The 22,166-nt window shown below is 42.2% G+C and overlaps 1 long non-coding RNA gene across 1 annotated transcript; it reads left to right on the top strand.

The window, feature by feature from the left end:
• The first annotated feature begins 3,196 nt into the window (after positions 1 to 3,196).
• Positions 3,197 to 3,755, top strand: LOC120930860. The gene is made up of 2 exons (XR_005747756.1): positions 3,197 to 3,405; positions 3,529 to 3,755. It is a non-coding gene; the product is annotated as an uncharacterized LOC120930860 (long non-coding RNA).
• Positions 3,756 to 22,166: the final 18,411 nt, after the last annotated feature.

Genomic DNA, 22,166 nt, shown 5'->3' with positions numbered 1-22,166 from the left:
GAGGCTCTTTATTCTAGTATCCCTCATACGAAAGGGATTCAGGTCATTTCCCAGTTTTTACGTGAACAAGACCACAATAACTGGAAACTTTGTAACTTCGTTACGTCCCTGCTTGAGCATATTTTGACTAATAATGTTTTTGTCTTTAATGGCTCAACCTACCTCCAGGTGCAGGGTGTGGCGATGGGGACTTCTTGTGCCCCATCGTATGCCACCCTGTACCTGGGGGGGTGGGAGAGAGCCATCTTTTCAGATGACTCCGCCGTAATATACCTCCGCCACATTTTACTGTGGCGGAGGTATATTGACGATGTTTTGGTCATCTGGACTGGTGGTGCGGACCTTTTGTCCAAATTTATGAAATATTTATCTGTTAACAACTATAATTTAAAATTTACGATCCAGTCGGATACCAAAAGCATCCCCTTCCTTGACTTAAAAATCTCAGTAAATGATGATGGTACTCTGTCCACTAATTTGTATAGGAAAGAAACGGCAGGAAATACTATTTTACACTATTCCAGTTCTCACCCAAGATCTTTGGTGCGAAGCATCCCCTACAGTCAGTACCTAAGACTTCGACGCAATTGTGCAAAGGAGGAAGATTTTGAAAGAGAAGCATCTGCCCTTTATTCACGCTTATTATTGAGAGGATACAGCAAAAAAGTTCTTAAACAGGCATATGCTAAGTCAAAGATAAACACAAGAGATACATTATTATTTAAGAAAAAGGAAAAAGAGTCCAATCCAACAACTAAATTAATAACCACTTTTAGCTCTGATCAGAACATCTTTCGCCAATTGATTAACCATAATTGGCACTTCCTTGCTGAGGACCCTATCATTTCGAAATATATCTCACAAAGACCTGAAATTGTCTATAGAAGATGTAGGTCCATCAAAGATGGCCTCACACATAGTCACCTGGTACCTGACGCTCCCATTTTACAGGAGCCTGAGATACCGGGTACCTACAAATGTGGACACTGTGATGTCTGCCCCTGGATCGAAGAAGGGGACGGCTGTCCCCTCCCCAGAGGAGGTTTTCTTAAATCCAAGAAACATGCTAATTGTTCCACTATAGGCATTGTATATCTTGTAAAGTGTCGGTGCGGCGCTTTCTATATAGGAAAGACAAAAAGGGCATTCTCTAGAAGAATCAAGGATCATCTTTATTATCTAGAGGCAGGTTTGCTCTACACACCTATTTGTAAACATGTGGGGTTGCACCACAGCTATGATCCATCTTTCATCACTTTCTTTGCATTAGAAGTAATTTCCCCTCCGGAAAGAGGAGGGGATTTTGATAAAAAAATCCTCCAACGAGAGGCCCGTTGGATTTTTGACCAACGAGCCACCTATATACCAGGGCTCAACACATCCCTGTCATTTAAACCTTTCTTATAGGGAAATGTCATGGCCGTGATTGATCATCATTAAACTTTACTAAAATACACCCAATATATTCATTTATCATTGGCGTTAATCATAGAGATTTAACTTATAAAATGTATATATATTTCAATATAGGTCGCCGTGTCGGGACTAACTATGTCTTTGCCTTGGATACTAGCCCTATATAGATCTAATAAACCACTTTTGTTAAATATATGATATAAACTTTATGATCTATGACTAGATTGCTTCTCCCTCTACTACTGGCTGATATATATTTCTTGTGTTTTGTTTTTTGTTTTTTGTTTTTTGTTTTACTTTGTTATGTTTTGTTTTTGTTTTTGTTTTTATTTTTGCTTGGAGTGTATTTTTCTTCATTTTTGTTTTTTGTTTTATTTTATTTTGCTTTGTTATATTCAGCCCTATGAATTAATAATTGGTAAATGTGAAAACTTTCTAAAAATACCTACTACTGCAGATGTCTCTCTCATTAACCTTTCCCCAGATAAGACAGTGTGAAAATAAGCCATTGGATATCTAGCTGAAATAAATCATTAGTATATTCTAATATATCCTTTTACAGTCCAATACACGTTTTATTGCGTATAACTTACTATTAGTGTTTACTAAAACTTTCTTTTTGCGTTTTTTAAGCTCTGAACTATTCCATCTAACATATGGAGGGTTTCCTGATGCGGGGGGTAGGTCAGATTCTGCACAGCCTTGGTGTGGCCAATCACAGGTCCCAACACAGGGGGCGTACTTTCCTTGACTCCTCCCGTTCCTATCAACAACATCAGATGGGATGCGCGCGCATATCCGGCCACTTCTTCGTTTCTGGCCGGTCTGAGACTGTTAATACATGTCTCCTCCCTATGCGCTTCAGCTTACATCATCATGCTGGAGCGCATAGGATGCGCGCGCAAGTGCTTTGGGACACGTGGACCGGATATGATGCCAGGGGTCATCTTTGACTCTTTTTCACTTCCGGTGGAGATGTTGCTCTTAAGGTCGGCGCTGACACAGTGTATGTCAGACGCTGACTTGGACGGCTTGAGGGAGGATATCACACCACACGTGGAACGCTGCTTTAGTTAGCCTTCTGGTGTCACAATATAAATAAGGTAATTACTTTCCAGTCCATTTCTTTAAGATTTAATCCTTTATGCAGGCTTTCCTTGTCATATGCACGAACTTAAACTATCTACTATCCTGTCTGTTTATAGAATCGGAACTGAAATACATATAACTGCCCTTGGACTATTCTGACAGCTTTAACTATACATGCTACTGGGATATTATATCCCTCTAGGACAACAGCATATATTATTATATACTCCATGTCATTAACCATCTAAGGTAAACTCTCTTCCTTTTCAATTATATCCTTCTTTAATAGACGGGTACTACGTTACAATGTAATAGCTACTTTTTCAAATTAAATTGAATTTATATACCTATATGCATACATATTCTGTACTTTACTTACTTATAGAACTCACTATGAATTCAGTATGAACTCCACTGGGCTCTATTGACAGCATTAACCTTATATCCAAATTTCACTACTATTGAGGTAATACTCTCTAGTTTTATACATATTTGCTAGACTTTATTCATACTTATTTAATGCATAGATATTTACTCTGTCTATGTTCATTTAAATACAAGATATTTACTTTATTTTTAAACAAAATGTCTATAAATATACATGGATACCTCCTTAATCTGCTGTACTATTATTATTCCTTCCTTTCCTTTCATACTTTTATTTTTAATTCCTTAGGAGAGAATCAGATACAACGTACAAATACCTGTATCTCTTCCTCCTCAATTGTGGTGAACCCCCTCTATACATCTCATTGCCCGCACCTGCTAAAATCAAGTGGATCTGGCCTCCACTGATTGAAAGTGCAGCAGTCAATACCTCCTGTCCGCGTCAGGTTCGCCTTCGTTATTTTCTTGGCAGCTTGTTCTGCCAGGTTTTTTGAGCTTTTTAAACATAAATTGGTAAGCGCACTATATTCTCTTATATTTTATTATTTGTACATGTGTTGAACACTCATTTACAAAGTTTAAAGATATTACATTGATTATACCTGTATTAATGATGAATCTTTATGTCATACACAGACCATTACATGTAAATAAGGAACAGAAGTATCATGCAAGCCCTGATGAAGCACATCTAGTGCGAAACTAGTTGGCAATATCGCATCTACTTTTCTTCTGATTATAACCTTCATTTCCTTTTTGTATAAATCATGTAAATTTGGTCGTGATCATGTATTTTTCACTTTGCTAACCTATTTTATGAAATGTGAAACTTTATATTTATATAATTAAATTATTTTTGATATCTAAAAACCTTGTGTTTTGTGCGCCTACCTTCGATACTAAGAGCAACACACCTCACGTAAAAATCCCTATATTTGGAGAGGAGACTTATTTCCTCCCCTTATATAAGCTAACCTTTTTATTTTCCCCCTAAACGTAAAGTAGTCCACGTATTTATCACGTACTTCACGGGCGCTTTGGGGGCCAAGCCAGTACGGCCAGTGTCCTGGCCCGTCATGGAAGTTGTGTCAGAAAGTCCGGCCTTAGGCCCAACAATTGTGAGATAAGAACGTCTGCGCAAAAAATTATGAAGTATGCAGCAGGTGAACACAATATGATCGAGTTTGTATTCCGCCATGTGGATGGATGTCAGGAACAGGCGGAAGCGGCTGGCCAGTATCCCGAAGGCATTCTCAACAACCCTCCGGGCTCTGGCATCAGGTGTGATCCCAGCCCGAAAGCTTAATCCGCAATAAAAACAAAAGGAAGTCCCTCCACGTTATCTGCATCAGGTGGCAGTGCCAGGCCACCAGTCTGCAGACGTTGGGCAAACTCTGTCTGTGCGAATACTCCGCCATCGGACATCCGACCATTCTTCCTCACATCCACATACAGAAATTTGTAGTGTGCCGACACCACCGCCGTTAACACGATACTATTAAAACCTTTATAGTTGAAATAGTACGACCCCCAATGGGGTGGTGGCACTATGCGGAAGTGTTTCCCATCAATTGCCCCTCCGCAGTTAGGAAAGTCCCAGTGCTCGGCAAACTGGGATGCCACAGTTTGCCATTCCTGTGGAGATGAAGGAAACTGTGGAGTCAAACAAGAAAATAAAATGAGTACTTTTTCACATAAACATTGCAAGCAGATTACACAAACACATTCTTGGCCAACATCAGTATAACATTTATTTGAAGGACTATTTAAAACCAAAAATACAAGGCCCACTTTTCCGATTCCCCACCCCCTTTGATGGCCCATTGGAAAAATTTAAGGGGGGAGGGGGTTCTATCTGAGTTTGGGCCCTTCAAAAAAATTGAATGAGAAAAAATACATTTGTACACATTTTAGGGGGGGGGGTTCTAGTTGAGTTTGGGCCCTCCAAAAAAAGCCTCTACCACTCTGCCTAAATTGAATGAGAAAAAATACATTTGTACACATTTTGGGGGGGGGGGGGGGGGTTCTAGCTGAGTTTGTGCCCCCCGAAAAAAGCCTCTACCACTCTGCCTAAATTAAATGAGAAAAAATACATTTGTACACATTTTGGGGGAGGGGGATCAGAACTACAATGGAGCTGCCAAAATACATTGTTAACAGACTAGACTAGGTGTGTTTGGGCCCAGGATAGCATGCTGGAGAGGTTAGTGAAGGGCCAGAAAAGGAGCATTAAAAGCTTACAGCATGCATGTGGACAAAGCGGACATTTACAACATATTACAATCATGGTAATTAGGGAAGGATTAAAGAAATACAATACATTAGCATACATTAAATACATAGAATGTGATGTTAAAAGGAGAAAACGTACCTTAATATAGTCCGTCTGCATGAATTGTATGATGGCAGAACACGTTTCTGGGATTATGATCCCAAGAGCCTGGGGGAGATGCCTGTCATAAACTTGAGGTCCGGCAGGCTTCCCCCAGTCACCAGGTACCTCAACGTGGCAATGAGCCTCTGCTCGGCAGTGATGGCTTGGTGAATCACAGTGTCCTGCCTCGTGATATAGGGGGATAGCAAATCCAACAGACGGTGAAAAACGGGATCCGTCATCTGGAGATAATTCCTATAGTCATCAGTATTATTCTCCTGGATTTCCCACAGCAGAGGCATGTGAGAGAATTGGTCCCGCTGGAGCAACCAATTCTTGGTCCATGAACTCCTCCTCGCCCTGTTCATGGACTGAGCTCGGGTTACAGTATTAACTGCAGCACCAAGCCCATACGCAGCATGAACTCGAGAATGAGAACGTACTTCCAACATGGCTTTAAACCGGTCAGCTAGTCAGAATTAACTTTAAACAGAACGCACCGAGGAACAGCGAGGCCTATAAAGAACGACCTGAAAACCAGAAAATGAAAGGACAGGAAAGCACTGCAAAACAGATACGACCTGACTGCATGCACTGAAAGACAGATACGAACCCACAAGCACAAACTGAACACCAGACAACGATCTGAAAAGCACGGAGACTGAAAAGCGCAAATCGGCTCTCGCCAAACTTTTACTAACACACGGAAACATGAAATCAGCAAAAGCAGCCCAAAGGGTGGCACAGTTGGATTTGAACTTCCCCTTTATATTGCCGTCGTACGTATTGTACGTCACCGTGTTTGGACACGATCGGATTTTTGACTGATGGTGTATAGGCAAGACTGATGAAAGTCAGCTTCATTGGATATCTGATGAAAAAATCAATCGGATTAGATTCCATCAGATATCCGATCGTGTGTACAGGGCTTAAGAGGTCCATCTAACAAATTAAGTTTAGAATGTATAAAAGAAATAAGCTGATTGTACCTAAACAATTCACTAGGGCATATGTAACGTGTCTTTAAAATATTGCAGAGATTTGTGGTTGATCTCCATTAAGATAGTCTCCTATTCTAAGAAGTCCCTTATTAAGCCACCATTGAAATAACAGTGGGGTCAGGCCGGGAGGGAACTCAGGATTACAGAACAAGAGGGCTAATGGAGTATGTGGAGACGACAGGGATCTACGATGTCGCACCCTGCCCCAAACCGCTAGGGAGTGAGACAGGGTGGGACACAAAATGGGGGAGGGGGGTGAAGGCGGTTTGGAAGCCACATTAGGGAGCCGATAGCAAAAGGGTGGCACGAAAGAGCCTCAATAGAGACCCAAAGGGGTGGAGACCCCTTAGCCGTTGTGTAGGAAAGCTATGTTATTTGAGCTGCTTGATAGTAAGCTTGTAAATTAGGGAGGCCAAGCCCACCACATGGTTTTGAGACATATAACGTCAGTTTGTTCATGCAAGGTTTTTTATTACCCCAAATAAAATGGAGAATATCCGATTGTAGTCGTTGTAGATCTACCCTAGGAACTGCAATTGGTAAAGTACTAAAATAATAAAGTATCCTGTGTAGAAATGTCATCTTAATAGAATTGATTTTACCGGACCAGGATAAGGGATAGTCTGCCCATCGTTGGAGATCTTCCCGGAGTCGGCGAAAAAGTGGAGGATAGTTTGCTTGATATAGAGTGTTAATCGAAGACAGCAGCTGGATGCCTAGGTATGGAAGGGAATTTGATGCCCATTGAAAGTTATAGGTAATTCGTAATTTCCATTCCATCGAGGGGGGCAAAGAGATATTAAGAGCCATAGTTTTCTGAGTATTTAAGGAGAGCCCTGAGAGCTGGGAAAATTTATGAAAAAGAGTTAGCAGACTAGGTAGAGTTACTTGAGGATTAGTGACATACATGAGGACGTCGTCAGCAAACAGGGAACATTTATGCTCTTGTTGTCCACAGCATATTCCATATGGATAGAAAATGAAAGTGATGAAAGTGATCTATAACCGCAAATGGAGACCTGAGCTGACGGATTGCTATATAGTGTTTTTAATAATGAGATAAAAGTAGAACCAAATCCAAAGGCCTCTAAGGTGGTAAATATGTAGTCCCAGTTCAAGCTATCAAAGGCCTTATGAAGGTCCAATGAAAGTAGCAGCAGTTCCCTAGACCAGGGAGCATCCCATTTACCTTGCATACACTTTAACATGTTAAAGCGTATGTGTGATTGGGTTTAGATCTACTTGAACACATTACTCTAATTACCACACAAGTTAAAAAGTGCAAACAGTCAGAAATAGTGTTATAGGCCTCAATTAGCTATGGTGTTATTTATCAGGCTGGAAAATGAAAGCCCTGAAAGACTCCAGAAAGTTAGTGTAGCGCTATCCCCGAAGAAGCCACCTCTTCTCCTCTGTCCCCTGTGAGTCACCTCAGCTTCCCTTCCTCTCTCCTCACACACTATCCTCCTCAGCCCTCCATGTCACATCCTGAAACTCCCCTTTTTCCCACTGTCCTCTGTGTCGCCTCATGTTTAGGAAGGAAAGGTCAGCATCTCCCTATCTCCATCTTGTGGTCAAGAAACTGCATAACAAATAGTCTTCCAGTATATGCATGTCCTGAATTGGCCAATGACAAAATGCCTGTTACATTAGTAGCAATAATTGCATTCTTCAACTTCATCTGACGGGGGCTTTCATTGGACATTACAAGCATTCTAGCATTAGATGTTAGTAAAACAATGACATGACACAAGGAGTGGTGAATGTACAAAAGGGTTTCACTATTAGTGAATAGCAGCCATTGCAGAAACAGCTTTTTTCCTATAAAGAGATTACAGTCTTAATTTTCAATGTATGGCTATTAGAGTGTTACCTTGGACAGCCATTAACAAATATAGCCCAAGTTACAGGGGAGTAAAGGAACCCAAACTCATCAAGTATAAAACTGGGTCTTTGTCTAGAACCAAAAACCAGGTGCAATTTGCTTGCCTCCTACATAGAGACTCACAAGGAAAATCTTTCCATTTGTGGAAATGCTCTCTGTATGTGCGGCTGATGTTTTTTTTTTACATTTAGTAAGTCAATCTTTAAAATAATTGTGCTCAGCACTGGGAAAGGATAAATGCAGTAGGCAGAAGCATTTAGTGAGAACATTTTCCTGGATCTGTTTCTGTGCTAAGGACATGAAATCCTTCCCTTGTTTATTACTGACATGAGGATCTTCTTTTGGGATTCCCACAGACACTGTCTGAGATTTACACAGGAACATCATTCCTGTTGAAGGCGGATAACCAGTGCATCATCAAATTTCATGACTCTCAGCATTTTCCTTTTGGACAGATAAAAGTGGATGTATGAATTAAGGGAACACTCTACTTAGGCTTTAACATTTTTCATTTGCCTTATGCCGCGTACACACGACCGTTTTTCATGTCATGCAAAAAGTTTTTCTCAACGTGATTTGTTGTGATTCCTCTCAAGCCTGCCTTGCATACACACGTACGTGAAAAAAAAGGCTCGAACAAAGCGCGGTGCTGTACAACACGTACGACAACACGTACGACAACACGTACGACGGCACGATAAAGGGGAAGTTACATTTAAATGGCACCACCCTTTGGGCTGCTTTTGCTAATTTCCCTGTCTCATAACTTGCTTCGGAGCATGCACGTTTTTTCCCCCTCGTTAAAGCGTACACACGACCGTTTTTCACGACGTGAAAAAGGACGACGTGAAAAAACAACGAGAATAAATAGAGAAGGTTCTAAAAAAAAATTGTGCATTTTTCTTGTCGAGAAAAATGCTTTGAAGCATACACACAACCGTTTTTCACGACCAATTAAAAAAATTGCATTTTTCTCACCATGAAAAACGATTGTGTGTACGTGGCATTAAGCTTTGGCTACTGTAAACTGCCTATGTAAGTACATACAGTAATTTGAAATGAAATACAAACCACTCTGTGTTTCCACTCTTGTAGGTTGTTTCAGAAATCAGCTCTGTTGTACAAATAGAAAGTTCAACCACAAGGTGGTCCATGTCCCTTTTCTTCATTTTAGTCCAGCATTGTGATAGGACATTTCACAGTCCACTAAGGAAGCTCTCAAAGTCACTATTTGAGAGCTCCTAGGATGTTTTAGAAGAAATGTATACCTCTCTGCTTGCATTTCAACTGTATGATTGGCTTAAAGCGGAGCTCCAGGCTCCTTCAGAAAAAAATAAAAGACACCAACTACAAATACTGTAGCTGCTGACTTTTATTATTAGCACACTTACCTGTCCACGAATCCAGCAGTGTCTTCACCCGAGCCGATTTTTTAGTCGGCTCTTAAGCCTCATACACACGATCAGTCCATCCGATGAGAACGGTTTGAAGGACCATTGTCATCGGTTAACCGATGAAGCTGACTGATGGTCCATCGCGCCTACACACCATCGGTTAAAAAAACGATCGTGTCAGAACGCGGTGACGTAAAACACAACAACGTGCTGAAAAAAACTAAGTTCAATGCTTCCAAGCATGTGTCGACTTGATTCTGAGCATGCATGGATTTTTAACCGATGGTTGTGCCTACTAACGATCGGTTTTGACCTATCGGTTAGGAATCCATTGGTTAAATTTAAAGCAAGTTGGCTTGTTTTTAACCTATGAATAAATAACCTATGGGGCCCACACACGATTGGTTTTGACCGATGAAAACGGTCCATCAGACCGTTGTCCTCTGGTTAACCTATCGTGTGTACGAGGCCTCAGGTGCTGCCATCTCATATCTCGGCTAAGAGAAACCGAGAGTAAAGCCTTGCGGCTTCACAGCCAGTTCCCTACTGTGCATGCATGAAGTACGCTGAGCTTTTTGAATAGCATGACGGCGGGAGAAGGAGGAGGGGGAGAACTTATAGCTGAGTTTGCTGGGGCAAAGTCAGCTGGAAGTGAAAGCGGGTACCTGTCAAAACTTGTCTGTATTAATAAAAAGTGGCGTTACTGCCTTTTAAAGAATTCTACGTTCATACTACTCTCTGCCTTAAAAGAAGACCAAGGGGGGTACATTAAATCTGCACGTGATGCACATCATTTTCCATGTCTATTTTGGATGTTGGCAGCCCCATACACTCCATCCCTAACATCATCTCTATAAGAGTTGAAACTTTTGTCAGTTTGGTTTTATCTGTTACCCCCTAGAGAATTTCACTTCCTGTGCCAGTGAATGGTGCCACAGGAAGTGTGTTAAAGTCTCCCGAGAGGACATTAAAAATTGAATTCTTAACCCTTCTATAACCTGAAATAAAAAAACATTTGAATACATATCTGTTTTACATGCACTATTCCAAGACAGGGTTGAATTTAATGAAGCTTAATAGGTTGTATTCGGTTTAAGCATTCTTCCCTCCCCCCTGTTTTTGACTTTTGACTTAGCTGTTCCTGGATAGATTCCCTTGTGTAAATGTGGGAGTGGGGAGGTGTGCAGGGTTGAAAGGGAAATCCACTTTTCAAGAGACCTCAGGGAATCTACACAATAGTTCAAATATAGTAAGTGAAAGTTCTCATAAGGATAATTTGTGCTGAATAAATGGATCCAAAAATGAACTCTGGCTGATACACAGAATCACACAATATTACAGGAAATGTATGTATATTGCACATATATTATATTAATGAAATGGAGCCACTAATAGTACATTCAAATAAAAAAAAAATCTTTATTGTGACTTAATGGTGCAATCAAAAAACTAAAAAAAGAGTGAGAAATAGGAAATGATTGTTATCATACATGATTACCTAGCGGAGCCTGCTCTCATATGCATTAAAATATTTCAGGCACAGAAAGTAATGTTAGAATGCCATGCCTAGGTTCTGGCAAGCCATCATGTGTCAGGAGAATCCCCTGCCAACTTATAGGAACTATTGGTGCCATGTTACCTTGAAAGGTCGCCAAAACAAACTAGTGTAGTTATATCACAAGGCAACTGAGTTGAAGAACCTTACACATGGGATTTACACATAAATTACTGTAAGAGTAAAGGAAATTGCTGGGCATTTTACATTCATATGAGATATGCAAACTCTCTGTAATGCCAGGGAGCCTATACTACACTTACACTTTACTTACTTTGGCAAGTCCTCTGTACATTTTGAGGAGAGGGGGCCTTTTCCTGTAAATGGCAAATAGAATGATTATAATATTGCCTATGGCTAAGTTCACACTTGGGCAGCTTTTGGAAAGCAATCACCAGATCGTTATTCAGAGGGAAGGTAAGCAGCCACTGTCAGACATTGAAGCAAACTAGCCCCAGATGCAATGAGCCCCATGCTTATGCTTCCCCCAAAAGGATGCTTAAATTTATACTAATGGAGAGAGGGGGTGGGTGCATTTCAATGATCTAATCAGGAGGTAATAAAGGTTGGTTGATCAACAGGGCAAAATGCTTACTTCAGAAACAAATTGCTATGGTATGTTTCAGCTGCCTGCCATCCACTCAAAAAACTGAAACATTGCTGTCTGCTTTGCCTATGTCTATTTGATAATACTGGCATGGTATTTTTGTTATTTTTGCTTAACCCTCTGTAGACCTGTCCACATTACAATGCTTTATTATCTCCCTTGTCTTACCCAAAATGATGGCCCATTAATTTTATTGCCCTCTTGCTGATCTGTTTTTAAAGTAATTTCGCCCTGTTGATCAGTCAACCTTTATTACCTCCTGATTAGATAACTGAAATGCACCCACCCCCTCTCTCCATCAGTATAAATTTAAGCATCCTATTGGGGGAAGCATAAGCAGGGGGCTCATTGCATCTGGGGCTATTTCTATAAGTGGAAGCACTTCTGACTCTGCACTTAAGCGAAGGAACACAAAATACCGAGCATTTTATACTACAGGTATACTTTTTCATTCTTGTCTCTTCCTCCCCTTTTCTCAAATGCACTGTCTACCACTCCTTCTGACAGCTGTGTCTTCTATCCTTAAACTGTCTTTCCATCACCCCTCTTCTCCATCCCACACCCTATATATATCACCCTCACTTCTGTCCTCTACTTTTTACTGCACTCACCAACTCATGCTAATTCTAAATTCAAACGCCCAATACTCCAAATCACTGGGGCATGTCCCCTCATATAAATCACATTCCCACATTACCTCCCTCACCCTTCTGCTTCTCCTATCCTCTGGTGATGTATCACCAAACCCTTGACCTCCTTCATCTAACTGTGCTCAACGCACCCATTACCCTACACCCTCTGGATGCAGCCGCAATGCACACAATCTAGTTCCCATTTCTCTTCTTCCCAAGACCAGACTCCCTTTCTCCTGCCCCCTTTGGAATGCTCGCTCTGTCTGTAACAAACTCACCTTCCTCCACGATCTCTTTATCGCTAACTCATTACCGAAACCTGGCTTCACGAATCCGACACTGCGTCTTCTGCGGCTCTATCCCACGGTGGTCTTTTGTGGACTCACTCCTCCAGTTCCAGTGGACGCAAAGAAGGGGGTGTTGGAATCCTTTTAGCCCCACATAGCATCTTTCAGGTACTTCACCCACCTCCCTCTCCTCATTTGAGGCACATTGCATTCGTCTCTTCTCCCCAGTTTCTCTAAGGACAGCTGTGATCTACTGGCCCCCTGGTCCAGTATCCTTGTTTCTTGATAACTTCTCTGCCTGGCTACCCTACTTTCTCTCTTCTGAAATCCCCACAATCATTCTTGGCGACTTCAACATCCCTACTAATGCTAACACTCCTGCAACTTCCAAACTTCCCTTCTAACCTCCTCCTTTGACCTGAAGCAATGGATACATGCTCCTACTCACTCTGAAGGCAACACCCTTGACCTTGTCTTTTCCCACATATGCACTCTGTGCAACCTCTCCAACTATCCCTACCCCCTCTCTGATCACTACCTTATTAATTTCACTCTCTCCCTCTCCCCCACCTCTTTTCCCTCCAAACGGTTATTCGTAGAAACCTTCACCATATCAACCCTTCTTTTCTCTGCAACTGACCACCTCTACGACACAATCGCACCCCTGTCCTGCACCGACCTAGCCACTTCTGTCTACAACACTTCACTTCTAGCATCACTGGACAGACTGGCCCCCCTTCACTTTAAACAGAAGATTGATACAATTCGCGAGATGATCTCTACTGTTCAGAAACCCTCCACGCTTTACACCTCATGCCCACAGGTACAGTCATTATTTCCCTCTTTCAACCCCACCACTATAGAAAAGGTTGCTAAATTACTTGCTAACGTCCATCTTACCACCTGCACTCTGGATCCTGTTCCCTCGCAAATGCTATGTTCACCCTCTGGCTCTATTCGACACTCTCTAACCCACATCTTCAATCTCTCCCTCTCTTCTGGCATGTTCCCTAACTCTTTGAAACCTGCACTAGTCACCCCCATACTTAAAAAGCCCTCACTGGACAACCTACGTCCTATCTCCTTGCTCCCCTTTTTATCCAAACTCCTTGAACGTCTAGTCTACAACCGACTGAGCGTCCACCTTGCTGATAATAACCTTCTTGATCACCTTCAGTCTGGATTTCGTCCTCAACATTTCACAGAAACTGCTCTCCTAAAACTTACAAATGATATACTAATGACCAAAATGAAGGGACACTATTCTGTACTCCTACTCCTGGACCTCTCTGCTGCCTTAGATACAGTTGACCACCCCCTCCTCCTCTAAAACCCCACACCTTTGGTCTCCGTGACTGTACTCTTCGCTGGTTCTCTACCTACTTCTCCAACCGCACCTTCAGCGTCACTTAAAACTCTACTTCCTCCTCTCCTCTTCCATTCTCTGTTGGTTCTATTCTTGGACCTATCCTATTTTCAATCTACACCTCCTCCCTGGGTCAGCTGATAGCCTCCCACGGCTTCCAATACCACCTTTACGCTGATGACACTCAAATCTATTTCTCTACCCCTCAACTCACTCCTTCATTCTCCTCACGCATTACTAATTTACTATCAGACATATCAGTTTGGATGTCACACCACTTCCTCAAACTCAATCTATCCAAAACGGAACTTATCATTTTCCCTCCCCCACGTGCCTCTTCCCCTGATCTCTCTGTCAAAATTGATGGCACAACTATCAACCCATCCCCACATGCCAAGGTCCTAGGTGTAGTCCTGGACTCTGAACTCTCCTTTAAGCCTCACGTTCAATCACTGTCCAATTCTTGCCGCCTCAACCTTCGCAACATCTCCAAAAAACGCCCCTTTCTAACCAATGACATCACAAAACTCTTAATTCACTCCCTAGTCATCTCTCGCCTCGATTACTGAAACTCCCTCCTCAGTCCATCATGAATGCTGCTGCCAGACTCATCCACCTTACTAACCGCTCTGTCTCTGCTACTCCTCTCTGTCAATCCCTCCACTGGCTTCGGCTCACCCAACGAATTAAATTTAAACTACTAACAATTACCTACAAAGCCATCCACGACTCGGCCCCCAGTTACATCAATGACCTAGTCTCTAAATACCAACCTAATCGCTCTCTTCGTTCTTCTCAAGACCTCCTACTCTCTAGCTCTCTTATTACCTGCTCCCATGCTCGTCTCCAGGACTTTTCCAGAGCCTCTCTAAGCCTATGGAACTCCTTACCCCAATCTCTCTGTCTATCTCCTTCTCTATTAGCTTTTAGAGGATCCCTGAAAACCCTCCTCTTCAGAGAAGCCTACCCTACCCACACCTAACAACTGTATTTTCATTTGAGTCAATATGATCATCCCCCACAGCTAACTACCCTTTGTTCCACTTGACCCTCCCTTCTAGATTGTAAGCTGCCCACGCTGCCTGCACAGTGAGGGAGGAAGTTACTACAGGGATGCAGAGTGGGCGCGGCGAGGTGAGAGATGATCTCATCTCTCTGCTCCCCCGCCCACCCGGCTAGCTGATTGGCCAGCTTCCGCTCACACCGAGTCTGCTCTCTCACTCTCACCTGCCCACACACTGAGGCACTCGGCAGCCTGTGATTGATTTTGAAAGGCTGCTGTTAGCGGGCTGTACTCACCGCCTCTGCTTCCCAGGCGCTGTTATACACCTAGGGCCAGATCCACAAATGAATTACGCCGGCGTATCTTAGTATGCCGTCGGATCATAGGTGCATATTTACGCTGGCCGCTAGGTGGCGTTTCCGTCGATTTCTGCGTCGAGTATGCAAATTAGCTAGATACGACGATCCACGAACGTACGTCCGGCCGGCGCAGTTTTTTTACGTCGTTTCCGTAAGGCTTTTTTCGGCGTATAGTTACCCCTGCTATATGAGGCGTATCCTATGTTAAGTATGGCCGTCGTTCCCGCGTCCAATTTTGAAAATGTTACGTCGTTTGCGTAAGTCGTTCGCGAATAGGGCTTTGTGTAGAATGACGTCACCGTCGTAAGCATTGGCTAGTTGCGGTTTAATTTCGAGCATGCGCACTGGGATACCCCCACGGACGGCGCATGCGCAGTTGAAAAAAAAAATAATTTACGTCGGGTCAAGACGTATTAGCATAAAAAAAAGGCCCCCATCACATCCATTTGAATTGCGCGCCCTTACGCAGCCAAAGTTACACTACGCCGCCGTAACTTACGGCGCAAATTCTTTAAAGATACAAAAAAAAAGCTGTAAGTTACGGCGGCGTAGTGTATCAGAGATATGCTACGCCCGACAGAAATATGCACCAGGGTACGTGGATCTGGCCCCTAGTTTTTATGCTATATGGGTAAATGTACATAGGGAGTAATGCAATCCTTTGAATAGAAAGTACATTTGCTAAATCTCCATGCTCAAGTTTATTTTTTTAAATATACAGTATTAAGTCCTTTCCAAACTGAACATACTCAGATTTTTTAATCTTTCATCGTAAGTAAGATTTTCCATTGCTTTTAATAATTTAGTTACTTACCTTTGAATCCTCTCCAAAACTCCTATGTCCATTACAACTAGTTTTTTGTACAACTATTTAAAAGCCCAGGACAATTTATTAAGTGAATGTTGTCTAATTTATCAATTCCTTCTAGTCTTTTTCCATTCTCTCTCTCTCAATACTTTACACACCCCGAAAGCTCGTCCATGAAAAAATATATGTCAGTGCAAATAAAAAAAGTATCACGGACAGTACTCAATTTTCTCTCTCTCAATCAAACACTTCCATCTCCCACTCAGCCATCCCTCATGTTTATCTCCATCAGTTTCTTCTCCATACTTGTCTGAACCCCCCCCCCCCCCCCCATAGAGCACCCTTCCGTCACCAGTTTGTGATTTATCCCCCTCTCAGCATCCCCACACTCTCTGTTTATCTGCTGTGTGATTTATATGTCCCTCACACACACTTCCTCTGCTGCTTCCCTCTGTCCCTCGCTGTCTCATCCTCCTTCCCTTTCTCTCTATATATCTGTCATTCATACAGCCGCCTCTCCCTCTTTATTCCTCTGTTGTCTTTCTATTGTATAGGCTTCCTCTTCCTCACCTTGTCGTAGTATCAGCCTACATCTGGATCACTATGTCAAAATAACATTGGGGCCTTCAAAAAAAAAGTCCATCCTTTAAACCTGTTTCTGCTTTTTAATGTAGTTGCTGATGAAATATGTTTGTTTGAATGTTGCTGATATGTGCCGATATTTAAAGCACGGTTTTCATCAACTGTTGCGAAAAGAAGAAAAAAAAAAACGTAAGAAGAGAAAAGTTGATTTTTAAACAGTTATAATGTCCAGTGTATGAAATAATGTCCTCTTCCTTGTAACTAGTTCTTGGTCGTCATAATTATGACTTTGAAACTCATGCCGCGTACACATGGTCGTTTTTCGGCATGAAAAAAAACGACGTTTTTAAAAACGTCATTTAAAATGATCGTGTGTGGGCTTCACAACGTTTTTCGGCTTCTGAAGAACGAAAAAAAAAAAATTCGAACATGCTGCATTTGTTAACGTCGTTTTTTAAAATGTCGTTTTTCGGGTTGTAAAAAATTATCGTGTGTGGGCTAAAACGACGTTTTAAAACCCGCGCATGCCCAGAAGCGAGTTATGAGAAGGGAGCGCTCGTTCAGGTAAAACTACCATTCATAATGGAGTAAGCACATTCATCATGCTGTAACAGACAAAAAAGCGTGAATCGTCTTTTACTAACAAGGAATCAGCTAAAAGCAGCCCAAAGGCGAATAGAGCTTCCCCTTCAGAGTGCCGTCGTACGTGTTGTACGTCACTGCGCTTTGTTCATCATTTTTCAAAAACGATGGTGTGTGGGCAACATCGTTTTTAATGATGAAGTTGGAAAAACTTTGTTTTTTGGACATGCTGAAAAATGTCGTATTTTTTTCATGCCGAAAAACGACCGTGTGTACACGGCATCAGAGTTCTGACTCTAAATCTCAGAATTCTGTCCCTGAGCCTAGGTTCACACTGCTGCAAATTCAAAATCGCGGTAAAATGCTCGATTTTACCGCGATTTCGCGGCCGTGATTTTGCCGCGATTTGCCCCCATTTCGGCCGCAATTTAATGTAAATCGCGGCCCGAAATCGCAAAAAGTAGTACAGGAACTACTTTTTGAAATGGCAGATGCGGCGTCGCACTGATTAGGACAGTGCCATTGCCGACATTTGCCGCCGATTTGAGATGCGATTTGACATGTCAAATCGCATCTCAAATCGTTCCAAATCGTACCCAGTGTGAACCAGGGCTGAATCTCAGAATTCTGATCTTGAATCTTAGAATTCTGACTTTAAATGTCAGAATTTGGACTTTGAATATCAGAATTTTGTTTAACCACTTCAGCCCTGGAAGGATTTGCCCCCTTTCTGACCAGTCCATTGTTTTGCATTACGGCACAGCTTTGCTTTAACTGACAATTGCACGGTCATGCAATGTTGTACCCAAACAAAATTGATGTCCTTTGTTTCCCACAAATAGAGCTTTCTTTTGGTGGCATTTGATCATCTCTGCGGTTTTTATTTTTTGCGCAATAAACAAAAATAAATAAATAAATAAATAAAAAACCACAATATTTTGTACTATTTGCTATAATAAATATTCCCACATTTTAAAAAACAAAAACAAATTTCTTTATCAGTTTAGGCCAATATATATTCTTCTACCTATTTTTGGTAAAAAAAAATTGCAATAGCGTATATTGATTGTTTTGTGAAAAAGTTATAGCGTCTACAAAAGAGGGGAAAGATTTATGTTAATTTTATTATTATTATTTACTAGTAGTGGTGGCGATCTGCAATTTTTATCAGAACTGTGAGATTGCGGCTGACAGATCGAACATTTTTTGATTTCTTTTTGGGACCATTGACATTTATACAGTGATCAGTGCTAAAAATAGCCACTGATTCCTGTATAAATGTCATTGGCAGGGAAGGGGTTAACACTAGGGGGCGATCAAGGGGTTAATTGTGTTCCCTATGTGTGTTTCTAACTGTGGGGGGGTGGGAGTGACTGGGGGAGGAGACATATAATTGTTCCTAATAAGTAGGAACACACGATCTGTCTCTACTCCCCTGACAGAACCAGGATTCGTGTGTTTACACACACAGATCTCCGTTCTTTTACTGCCCAAGCATGAAAACAAAAAACAGCAAGGAACATGCATTGTGGTTTATTGCAACGTGAGTCTGTTTACAACTCCTATTCTTGGTATCATTCTGAATTAATGACAAAACAATGCACCACTCAGTGTGTCTTGTGTTATTGTTGCAGTAAAACACACATTACAGCAATTCAGAGGTCTAAAGAAGGCCTAAAGGCTAACTGTACTTTCAAATTTAAAAATACAGGTGCTCTTATTCAATAGATTAATATGCAATGACTGATAACACCAAGTGAGTGCAATATAAACACAAATGATAAAAGTGGGAATACAATTAAATGCAAACAGGCATTAACATGAATAAATAACAAAATACAAAATAAAAATAAAGTGCAAAAAATGTCCAAGTGTAATAATATATAGTAATAGGGATGATCATTCAGTCCACATCTTGATAGAAGAGAAATACAAATCACTCCAACAATAGAGGGGGTCAGAGTAAATGTATAGATTGGCTGTTCACCTCCAGGTATGACCAAAAGATTAGATAAAGCTCAATGGATAGCTGATGGGAACCCAGCTGGTACATATGTAAAGACACCCTCCAGTGCTATGCCGCTAAGTTTAACCTCCCTGGCGGTATGATTCTTTCTGGTTTTAGGTGCTGAAAGCGGTACAATTATTTTGCATGAAAATTTGGCGTTTTACATTGTAGGCCTGTAATTCTTAGGAATAACTCACTTAAATCTGTCCAAACAAGAGTCTAGTAGACATCCCCGGTATGATAAAGTTTGAAAAACAAAATCATAAATTATAATATAATAAATAACTATAAATAATTATAACAAATAATAATGTTATTATAATAAAAATTATCCAATAATGTAATCAACTCAAAATCACTGAAATTGGCTCAGTTGCAGAATTGTTGCTGTCATTACTTTTATTTTTTTATGACAAATTTCCCCACAATCGCTATCGCTCAATTCTGTGATTATAATTTATTATCGCTGTTTTCTAGCTGCTCTAAAATCACTTTTGACATAAAGGGACACTTTTGGTTGCTATGGACAATCTACAGTTTGCAGGCAGAAAGAACAGTTTTTATTTTATAAAAGTACATGTAGGGCACTGGGCAGACCACTAGGGACAAAGGGGGGTGTGTATTTTTTACATACAGTACTGTATGTAATGAGTTTATTTACTTTTTTGAATTTGGTGCCGTTCTCCGCCCCCATGCGTCGTAACGACGGCACACGGGCACTGTGTGAATCGAGCAAGGACGCCGCTCGCTCAGACAGCGGGGATGCATCGCAGGATCCAGGGGCAAGGTAAGTAACTTGTGCCTGTGGATGCTGCGAGGCGATCCTGAGTCTGGCTCGGGAATACTGCTTTTGGTATTGAAATCTTACCCCGAGCCAGACTCAGGAATACCGCCAGGGGGGTTAAACGCTACTCCATAAATGATCATTACACATGCAATGGTCTTTAATTCGTGCATTTTTTTCCTCTTCATTCATGCTTCTTAAGGAGCGGGAGGATCTACTTCAGGGAACAGTCATCTTTTTTTGGGGGGGGGGGGGGGTTTGAAGAAAGGACTTGTAAAAAATTGGCTGCTTTTATTTACTTTAAACTTTTTTTTTGTGAATAAATATGGGGTATTTGTTAAAGGGGACTTCCTGATCCCAAAAAGACCTCTGCCTGCGAACCCCCATAACCACTGCCCAGGTTTGTGGGGAAGAGGCCATTTTCCTCATTAACATGGGTGCAAAGTAGTTTGGGGGGGAATCCCCCCTCTTCCCCAAAAGCACCCACTCCATGTTGAGGGCATGTGGCCTGGCATGGTTCTGGGGGTGCCGCTCGCTCAACCAGTAACTTTCCTGGCCTGCTTCACTGAATGTTTGGATAATAGGGTGACCACGTGTCCCGGATTGCCCCAGAAAGTCCCGCATTTTGCATTCCAGGACAATACAGTGTCCCAAAATGAAACTGACACAGCCCCCCCCCCTGAGCCGATCTGATGCCCCCAAAAAAGGCCTCCACGGGTCGGCCGGCCACGACAAGTACTGTCAGTGATTGAAGTGGTGATGTGGCAGCCTTTTTTGGGTCGTGATCAGTGCTTCTGGGTAGAGCGCACACCCGCTGCACCGGCTGGGCTGTGATTTGGTACATCACAAGCTGATTTTTGGGAGGGGGGGGGTCCCTGAATAGGCAGTTTTGAAATCTGCTCACCCTATTGGATAAGGGTCTGGTATGAATTTCGGGGAGGCAGGGCACACCATTTTTTTTTTTTTTTTTGATGTGGGGTTCCCCTCAAAATCCATACCAGCACCATGCCCTCCTGACACCTAACCCCTCCTGATCCTGCAGCACCATGACCTGCTGATACCCCAGACCTCCTAATCCCCCAGCACCATGCCCTCCTAATACCTCTGGAAAAAATTATCTCATGCAATATTCTTTAGTAAATTGAGCCCATTGTGTGTTCCCAGGTGACAGGGGGATTGGGAAAAGGGTGTCTGCACAGTTCTGGGCTGAGAGAAAGAGGGAAGCCAACTATTGAGCCTGACCATCATCTGTGAATCACCTTCATTAATATGGAACCCTTCCAACTTTTTCTAGCAGGCCAACATTTCTTCAATCCTTCAATCATCTACTGTGTCCACTGAGATCCGGCCGTCATGTTTAATCTGAGCTGGTGCCCTGTAATTGGGCGAACTCAGTTCCCTTTGCAGGACTAGAGCAGCCGAGAGCAGCCGAGCCGCCCGAGCCAATCCTTCACTAAGCGGCGATGCCCAGCTCGAGTCACTGTCAGGGGCAGGCAAACCTTAGTAATCCTTTATGTTACTGGCCGCTTCCTGTATATCGATTCATCAGGTAGTGTGCGGGTATTCCGTCACTTCCTCGATGCCGCAATGTCTTCGGGGAGCTTTTGATTCCAGGGAAACCCTCCCCTTGCTTTTCCTTACTGTTATAGCATACACACGGATAGGTTACTGTGCCTTCTATTGGTCTGCTATATTTCAGACAATGTGATTAGCAATCTGCTTTTGAACTGCAAAGGTAGCTCCGTTAAGCCCCATACACATGGGCCGAATGCCGGGCAACATCGGCCGGTTCAATAAAACCCAACCGACATTTAGCCCGTGTGTATGTCAGCCCGTTTGCCTAGCTTCTGTTGAATGTGCATGCTTGAAAACCAGAGGCTGACAGATTCCTGATCAGCTCTTTCAGCCAATGGCTAAGAGTGCTGACAGTGGAGGAGATCAGTGAACTTCGGATCGTTTGTACAACGGCTCCAACCAGAACTGACTGTTTTTTTTTTGTTCAACCCGCTGGGTTGAAAAGGAAAAAAAATTATAGGGGCAGATCCAC

The sequence above is a fragment of the Rana temporaria genome, chromosome 3 (assembly GCF_905171775.1).
Source record: "Rana temporaria chromosome 3, aRanTem1.1, whole genome shotgun sequence".
Classification (NCBI taxonomy): Eukaryota; Metazoa; Chordata; class Amphibia; order Anura; family Ranidae; genus Rana; species Rana temporaria.
The sequence above is the reverse complement of the archived record's forward strand: the minus strand, read 5'-3'. Positions and strand labels throughout refer to the sequence as shown.